This window comes from Lonchura striata, chromosome 4 (assembly GCF_046129695.1).
Source record: "Lonchura striata isolate bLonStr1 chromosome 4, bLonStr1.mat, whole genome shotgun sequence".
Lineage (NCBI taxonomy): Eukaryota > Metazoa > Chordata > Aves > Passeriformes > Estrildidae > Lonchura > Lonchura striata.
In genome coordinates this window covers 61,905,586-61,915,607 of record NC_134606.1, presented here as the reverse complement: position 1 = coordinate 61,915,607, position 10,022 = coordinate 61,905,586, and positions in this window count along the sequence as shown.

Genomic DNA, 10,022 nt, shown 5'->3' with positions numbered 1-10,022 from the left:
GATTACTTCAGCAGCTTCTTTTTTAATATGTTTTACCTCATGATAGCTCTGAAAAATGTTTTAAAACTGGGAAGAGGTTATTGTGTTTGAGTTTTTCTTTGGGAATAATTTAGCAGCCTAGAAATCATAATTTTGGGTAGAATTTTTTCCCACTTATTCATCCTTTTATCCTGTGTTGGAATATTCTTACTAATAACATGCTGCTACCAGAGAAAGATGAAGAATATAATGCTACTTGGAGGGGTTTTACTGCTAACAGTTTGGGTTATGCATGCTGTTGGTCTGCACCTTTATATGTGAAAATGTGATTTTTAATTTAGAAAATAAACGCTGAAAAGAAACAAGTTAACAACAAAGTGGATGGAAGTTTTCAGTATTCTAAGATAATATCTACTCACATAAACCACCAGGCTACAAAGGATTTCAGTGTTTTACAAAGCTTCTGCTCAGCTTCCAGCTGGCAAAAATAATGCTATTTTCAATAGTAGGAAAGGTGGTGGTTATGCTGTTTTGCATTGCAGAGTGTTCTTATCCCATGTTGTGTCATGTCTCAGAGTAGGTCAGTACAAAATCAAGAATGAAAGAAATGAAACTTTGAAGATATTTGTTTTTTCCAGCTCAGTAACTTAATATTTCATCAAGGGTCTTTGGGGAGCTGATCTGAATATGTTGCAGTGAAGAGAGCAGCCAGGGAGGAACTCTAATGAGAGCTCAGTATACATTCCTGACTGCCTTCAAACAAGTTGGCGGCCATAATTTTTTAAAACATTCCAAGCACTCATCTCTCATTGTCTTTTGTGGTTTGGATGGAGTATTGTTGATTGTTGGACTGGTTTGGAGGTAGTCCCTTGAGTGAAATTGTGGATCCTACCTCACACATTATCATCTACATTTGCATATAATTGAGACATAAGCTCTCTGGCAATCTGCAAAAGGAATGCTGTAGAGCTCTTGTTAAATTTTCTAAGAACAAACACAATAGGAATGCCAGTCTAGGAAGTAGGTCAAGAATTTGTCCACGGAATATTCTTTATTAAATCCAGTGAAATCCTCTGGAGGTTGTTAGATACGAGTTAAAGGAAAGACCTGTATCCAAGACCTCCTTAGTATGGGGATTAAGATGAAATGAGATTTGGATCTCCTTTGCCTCCACACTTGTTTGTTTGAAACTAAAATAATTCCAGATTTTTTTGGTTTTTATTTTAAACTTTTTTTTAATTTAATTTTTTTGAAAAACCCAAGGTGTCCTTTTTGTAAATAACATCCATGCAGGAGAGCGTTTGAGTGTGTTTTGGGGGTTGGAGAGAGTGAGAAACCACAGAGGTACTTTATACTGAACATTGCTCCTGCAGCAGCTCATAGGGTGAGAGGTGACTTTAGCAATGACTTGCATTACATAATACCTCCCATCTCTCTGCAGATGTGTGAGTTTGTTTAAATGTTTTATGAGGTTTTTATTGCACTGTAATATAGTCCCAACCCCTCTGCAGTTGCCAGTTTGGTCACAAAATATAATAAATTTAAAAATACCTAATGCTTCAGCTATTTAATAATTCTGACAGGCCCCCTGATGCAATTATGGTACCACTGTGTCGCTGAAATACTTTTGTTTGGATGTGTAGAACAGCAGGTTTAGTTCGCTAATCCTGTTCTACAAAATCCCTATGTTTAAGCAGATTTGGAAGTCCTGTACACTTGTAAAGAATTACTGTTCTCTGTCCCTATCTCCCTTGTGCTGTGATACCACAGCAAGCTGTGGTATGATGACCAGTGCTTCCTCCCTCTTTTGGGGTTACCTCCTTGTGAAAGTAGCAACATTTTGAAAATAATTTTGAAAAAGTGGTTTTTATCAGGGCTCTAAAGCAAACTGAATTATTGGGCAGCATCTCTTTTGTGTGCTGATATGCTACTTTTCACCCATACAATAAAGTTTCTATTTGAGGCCACTGAATATCAAACACTTGCTCATGAGAGACATGAGTGCAGGCCAGTGGAGCCTTTCCTGTACATTAAGGCAGTGCTCAAGTAGTCCATTCTTTGAAAAGTAAAAAAATCTAGTTCTTTTTAAAATGGAGGAAATTAAATTTGTGAAAAAAAACCCTCAACTCTACACTTAAAAACAATCTTATTGTGTAAACAGATGGCAATTTTAAGTGACTCAAAGAGAACCAAGGGAAGAGATGCACGTGCAAAGAAAATGTTTCCCTCTACAGTTTCCAATTTCCAGTTTGAGCAAGGCAACTTCCCGCCATGCTCTGAACACTGTATGGAGGGTTCTGTCATCAGATCTTGACTGAAAAAAAAACCAAACAATTTTCCATTTTGAAATTCCTCTCAGAAGGAAATGGCTTCTGAGATGCAGAAGCAGATGAGAAAATAGACCTTGAGTGTTTGAGTGGAGTTATGCTCCTAAGGAATTTGTGTTGCTGAGAGGGAGATAAACATGGAGATAGGATCTTAAAAAAGAGCAGTCAACTTTTGGGTGAAGTCTTTCAGTTTAGGAAAATGGAAAGTAGCTGCATTTACAGAAATTGGAGGAATATAAAAATTCTGTACTTTTGGGGGTTTTTATTATTGCTTCTTTAGGGATGACAGTAGGAAAAGGAACATTTGGTTTCTGGCATTCAGGCCCAAATGCTACCCCAGAATTCTAGAAAAGGAAAGGTGTGGCTTTTCATAGTTATTCTTCAATGGACTTTCCAGCAGAAATTACAATCTTCCATACTAAACTAAATTCTTCATGGGTCCCTGTTAAGACAACTTCTGCTAAAAGCACACTGACAAAATACAATTAAAAATTCCATATTGAAGCACATTTAAATTTGAAGTGTCCAATTGTCAAAGACATTGGTAATGTAAAACAAATGGTCCTACTTTGGCCTACACCTTCCTGAGGAGTAATCAGAGAAGGGATTTGGGCCTCAATATGTCTCATCTGTATCTTCTATAGAAATATCTGTCTGTTTGGAAATATAAAAGTTGTTTTCCTAACATAGCCCTGTCATTTTTAAAACTTATTATTAAATTCCTCATGTCACCTAAGAAATGGCAATATCTTACATTTCATTCAGAGATCACAAAAGGTATTTTTTACCAGCAGGGATTACTACAGGGATTAATAGACTTTGCTGATTTCACACAATTAACCAATGACTCTGGAGGGCTAAGAACCTAAATCCCTACATCAGGCTGTACCTTCTGGGCTGTAAAAAATTACAAAATAGCCAGATACAGTGTCTACTTTGTATGTCAGATCTCTCAAATGCAACTCAGTAATGTCCAATGGGTAGCAGGATGGAATGATCCAAAGAACTGCAAGAGTTCACTTGAAACAATGCAGTGCTGCTTTTCCTTCTGGATAATTGCATAATTAATTGCATGCCTGTGCCCTCCAAATTATCAGTAAGATATGAAAGTGTTGCTCACACATTTCAAACATTTTATAAATATTGTGTGTATATATCTGTAACAACTGAAATCATAATTTAAATAATTAAATTATCCTTGTAATAACCTAGGTGTAATATATTTCCATTTTTATTCTGCTCCTCTGTGTGTTGTTTTGTGTGTGTGAAAAATGTCCTTTTCCCTTGGTTTGGAGCTAGCTGTGTTGGTTGAATACCTGCACATTTGTACAAAGCTCAGCTTTTGGAGTAAAAGATGACACATAATTATACTTCTTAATGTTAACCAGTGAAACATAACTATCCTTGCATGGAAAGGAGTCAATGAGACATTCAGTTCAATGCAGAGCATAACCTAATATGGAACACTTTGGTAATGGAATATGGAATTACTTTGGTAATTTGATGGGATTTTACCCCCTCTGGAGATGAAATATTATAAATATCAATATAAACTGAGAAGAAATAATTTTAATAATTATAGCCAGAGGAAAAGAGTTCATAAGCAAGGGTGAGTGGGAGAGATTTTTCTATGCTTATAGCTTTTGTGACTTCACTGAAGTGCAATTGTCCTACCTACAAGGAAAAGAGCTAAAGCCAACATTTCTCACTTCCAAGGTGCCAGGATTGAAGATACAGAACAAAGATTGTGAGGGCACAGTCTGTACCTCAGGGGGACACTGGCTTGTGGAACAGATGTGAACAGAGCGAGATATTCCTGTCCCTAGCTGGAATATAGTTCAGTGGGAGTTAACTCCAATTGACATCGGGGTTCAGAGAAAGCGAGGGCAGAGATTTTTGGCTGTTGCCTTATTTTCTTCTGCGCAGCTTTGAGGAGAAAGGGGCCTAATTTTGCTAGAAGCTTTCCTCAATTCAGGAGGAGCCAGCCATCTCCTGTGCTGCTTTCCACCATCTGAATAGGAACGGGCAGAGGGCCCAGGAGCCACATTCTCCACCTTAACCCAGTGACGCCTGAAGAAGCCAAGAGTCCTTCCAAGCAGTTGCGGTGGGAAAGGGCCAACAGCTACTTCAGAGTGCCCCTTACTCACATCACAGATACTTTGGGGGCTAGAAGGGAAGTAGTAGAAGGCAGCTGGGAGAGCTGCCAAGTGTCACACTTTTGGCAGCTTTGTCACACATTCCTTCAATTTTGGATTTGGCTCCGCCGCGGGAAGACTTGCAGGTTTCTGCTTGAAGTTTTCCTTCCTTACCGCTTGGGGCCACTGTGGCCCTCTGGAGCAGGAAACGTGGGGCATCTCCTCCCTCTTGGATCCCGGGCGGGAAGGAGCTCCTGGGAGGTAGAAGTTGCAGCAGCACAGAGGCAGGACATTCCCTATTGTCCTCATTGCCTTTGCTTTGCTCCAGGTGGCTGAAACAACCTCGAGCATCCCAGGAGCCTCCTAGCACTGCTCAAGTGAGCAGGTTCCTGGCAGCCCGGGGCTAGCGCTGATGGATCCCCACGCCAGCTCCCTGCTCATTGGGAGCACCTGTTTCAGGTGCTGGGCTTCTGCAGTTTTTTACTTTGCCCTTACCCTCTTCGGGGCAGGGTGTGTTGACAACAGGATTAGGCATTTGGTCATCAAAAATAGCACAAAGGGCCAAGCAGAAGGTGAGACTAGAGAATTGTTAAACAGTGAAAGCCTGGAGAGCAGCTCAAGTGAGGAAAGTCATATCATCACTGTTGAAGACACACACATATCCTGAGGTGGGTAAGTTCTCTGACAGTGGCAGAAATACTGGAATTTTTCGTTTAAAATATTATTGGAACACATGTTAACTCTTACTTTGCTAGGCAAATACTGAATCCAACACAGCTAAACTGTTCTCAACAGCAGTACCTGACAGAAAATACCTCTTTACTTTTACATTACTCTTTTAATCTGTATTTAGGACCATAATTTTCTTGTCCGCTTGCATTTGAAATATTGTTCAGTTCAGGATAAATAACATGATTTTTTTCTACTTGGATGGATGCTGGTTAAAATGGTTATTTAATATTATACATTTTTAGGGTAACTCTAAGTTGGAGTGCTGGCATGGGGGTTTATACTGTCTTTTATATATTTCATGCAAATTATAAAATATTTTGAGTAACTTCACACTGACTTTGGTAACTTCCCTCAGAGAGAACAGGCGGTGGAGGTCACTTCTCTGAAGGGGTTGGAGAGAAAGAGAAACTTGCTGTCCTCTCCCATTTCAGTGATATTGAGTGACCTGCTCAGCCTGGAGCAGAAAATCCCTGGGGCCCAGACACCCCCTGGAAGCAGAGCTGACCACAGTGACCCACCACAGCTCGGCTGCAGGGGTGTGGGTTGGTATTGGTTTTCAATTTAGACAAGATGTTGTGTGAGTCACCCTGCCCCCTGCCCTCCCACCAGTGCTATGAATAATAAACTCAGGCAGAAGCTGGGAGCCAACTGATGTGCTGCCAGGGCACAGCTCCTTTCCCTCTCTGCACTTTGCTGGACCTACAGGGCCTGTTGTGGGTGGAGGTGAAACACATCTGGAAGGGACTGATTCAATGGCACTCGTAAGTGAAGAAGGAGGTTCTAAATCCGACCCACCCCGGGGAAAAGGGGCTGAGGTCATAGGAGGGCAGAAAGCAGAGTATTATTATAGTGAAAAAGTGAAAAAAAAAATTACATCAAATGTTTGCTTAAGGATCAGGAGTCCTGACCCAACCCGTTTGGTTTGCCAAATATTACATGAAGCTACATAAAAAACTGACTCTAACCTCTTACAGCTCTCCCATTAGGTCACATTAAGCTTTGGCAGGGAGGATGGTCCTACTTGGTGGTTTTTTTGATTTGTGGTTTGCATTTGGCCAACCTGACTTATTTAAATTTATTTTATTTTATAAATGCTCAATGATAGAGTAAAACTCTAGAGTAAACTTGTTCTGGCCAACATTTATTGTGGAAAAACTCTGTATTATCAAGAGACCTTTGCAGAACAGCTAACAAATTAAAACAAAGCATTTCAAGCACATATTGAAGTCCTTTTTGCAAATGAAGGAAATGTGCTGATGGCTTCAAGCCATTCCTTTTTGTTGTTATCCACTTTTAGCCCTCTGGGCTTGTATAAGCCTGGTGTCTTTTGACTCCCCCCATGAGGACAGCAGTGCCTTTGGCTGTGATGCAGCCAGGGGAATGAATCAGAATATGTTCTCCTTCTTATAACTTTGTTAACCTTTTAACAAGTTTGTCTTTCCTGCCTTTATGAATAACTTGGTGAGCCTGATTGCTCCCATGGAGGCTCAGTTTGACTGTTGCAATTGTACTAGGAAGACCCTATTCCAAGGAGGGATTTTCCTAATCTAGAAGAATATTAAGTACACTCTATATAAGCTATTTTTTCCCACTAAAACCAGAATTTAAAATAATGTGGAGAGTGAGATACTCTTTATATCTTGTGAATGAAAAATGTTTTTTCTCTACACATGATTTTTTCTTTACAGGAAATACCCTAACAAGAAAATGTTTTAAAAAATCAGTTGCAGTGGGCCATTTTTCATTTATTCAAAATAACAGAAATACTTTATTTTGCAATCAGATTGGTAGTTGTCTGCTTGTGGTAGAATAATAGTCCCAGTCCTTCCAAGGGCTACAATCTTGTGACATATATTCTTTATAGCTTTTTCTAGTGCAGTTGTCAGGCTTTATAATTGAAATCTAATCTTGTCAGAAATAAAAATTTGTACTGCATAGAACCCAAGTAGCTGGACCTAGGAAGCATTTGAAGAAGCCTTCAAATGAACCTACTACCTTCTAACTTTTGCAATTTTTGTATGTTGAAAATTTCATTTAGATGAAAAACATGCAAAGAAACCATTTGATATGTTTGTAATATTTTCAGAACTTTCCCAATCTGAGGGGTAAAAATGGCACACTTTTCTCTTTGCAAAGAAATTCTGCATCAGTTTTAAAATAAATGACAATAATGCAGGGAGAACAATAGCTCAATTATGATTTTATCTATAAGCTATGTATCAGAAATACATCTCCTAAATGGTTTTTAAAAGTATGACTACAGGTTTGACTCAGCAATTGAATTATGTCCTTCATTTCATTATTTTGTTCTGTGCACATATCTTGTGTAGACCAGCTTTTCCACCATTTGGCATATGAATTTAGGCTCTTGTGGTGGGTTGACCCTGGCTGGATGCCAGATGCCCACCAAAGCCACTCCATCAGCAGGACAGGGGACAGAAAATATAACAAAAGGTTGGTGAGTGGTGATCAGGACAGGGAGAGAGTGCTCACCCACTACTGTCGCAGACAAAACAGACAAGGCTTGGGTTAATTAATTCAATTTATTGCCAAGCAAATCAGAGTAGGATAAGTAAAATAAAATCTTAGAAACACCTTTGATCCAACCTTCCTTCTGTCTTGGGCTTAACGTTATTCCCGATTCCCAACTTCCTCTCCATCCAGCAACACAGAGGGACAGGGAAGGGTCATGACAGGCTCTTCATAACACATCTCTGCTGCTCCTTCCTGTTCATGGGTGGACTCCTCACAGTCTTCCTCTGCTTCAGTGGGGGGTCCCTCCCACAGGGGACAGCTCTCCATGTACTTATCCAGCTTGGGTCCTTCCCACAAGCTGCAGTTTTTCAAGAACTGCTCCGGTGTGGGTCCCCAAGGTCACAAATCCTGCCAGCAAACCTGCTCCAACGTGGGCTCCTCTCTGTACAGGTCCTGCCAGGAGCCTGCTCCAGTGCAGCCTTGCCCCAGAGTCCCATCTTCCTTCAGGCACCCACCTGCTCCCATGTGGGTTTCTCCATGGGCTGCAGGTGGATCTCTCCATGGCCATGGTCCTGCATGGGCTGCAGCTGCCTCCCCACAGGCTGCACCACGGGCTGCAGGGGAACCTCAGCTCTGGCACCTGGAGCACCTCCTGCCCTCCTTCTTCACTGGCCTGGGTATCTGCAGGGCTGCTCCTCTCACATATTCTCACTCCTCTCTCCTGGCTGCTGTTTGCTTCTGTGCAGTAGCTATTTCCTCTTCTTAAATATATTCTCCCAGAGGCATTACCACCATGGCTGCCTTGGCCAACAGCTGGTTCATCCCAAAGCTAGGCTGGCTCTGGCTTCATCACACAGCAGCTCCTCACAGAAGCCACCCCTACACCAAAGCCTTGCCACACAAACCCAGTTCAGAGCCCTGTAATCGGGTGACTGTACAGCACAGGCTCAGCACACCTGCAATGTCCCCTACATTTGGCACTTACCTAAGCTAATCACTTGGCTTTTTGGCAGGATAATTAACCAAATACTGTGCTCACTGATGCCTCCACAGAATTGTTTCTCCTTCTAGAGTTAGCTTGTTGAAACAAGTTTAAATGTTCTTATCCTTAAGCTGTAGTGCCGTCAGCAGGGAAGATTTAAAATAAATTATAAAAGTAATTTGAAATAAATACAATATCTGGTAGGTTTTTTAATGCCCATGTAGTTTTTGAACTCTTGATTGTCTTTTTCACAGAAGCTGGCAACTAATAGCAGTAATTCTATTGATATGGTTGATTATCTGATAGTCACTGTTAAAACACCCATCTGTTCTATGGGAGTCACTGTCACACCAGCTACGGATGGCCTGACTGGAGGTCACACATAATCTAAAGATGAAAAATTCCTGCATTGTCTGATACTCTTGAAACATTTTGTTCCTCTGTGCACTTTTGATAGCAAAGCCATGCCAAAATGGTTCAAACGCCAAAGCCACATTGTCATAGCTGTCACTGACTCTATAATACAGAGTTGGAGACACATTTTACAAAGAGATGTGTCAATGACATTTGTATTGTTGGTGGAGAATGATGCTGAATTATTGAAAAATTACAGAGCTGAAGATAGTTGCAGGGAAAGTTTTTTCAAATCTGTGTGTATGCTGTACAAATTGGCAGCTATATGACAACATTATTTCCATTTGTTTTTAAATTATCCAGATAAAATTGGCAATGAAAAGACCTGCATAAAATCTCAATAATTTTTTGGATGGAAAGGATCTTTCTTGTTCACTAACAGTAATCTTCTATTATAGTTTATGACTTTGCATTTATGAGTTTACAGATTTTCGGAAGTGACAGAAGATGTAAAACACAATGTTTCTTATTGCAGGGTCAGCCTGTTCCTCAGTTCCTCCAGTTTGTGATTAGCAATGCTTATTAGCTTGCCAGAGGTTTGGATTAAATGCTTAATCACCATTATGCTAAAGCTGAGAAGAGCTCATTATTTCCAGTTGTATAAATGAGTAAAACCAAGACATCTAAATAGAGGTTGTTTGTGTCAGTACTGGGTCAGTGCTTGTGACCGTTCCTCAAAACTGCTCCCCAAAATAAGTATCTTGTCAATCTGCTGATGTTTGGTGTGTTTTTGGCATAGAAAGCTGGATATTTAGCTCCCTCAAATATTGAAATATAAATTAACTACACAGTTGCATAGGTTTTCCTCACAATCAACACTATCCATTTGTATTACTATGCCGTGTTTTGATTTCTCAACAAGCTTTGCCGTGTTTTGATTTTTCAACAAGCTTCTATGATGATAGCATTTATACACATCTTGGCTATTATTGTGCACTGGCCAGATTTTGGTACTCTATTTACATAGACTAGCTGGCA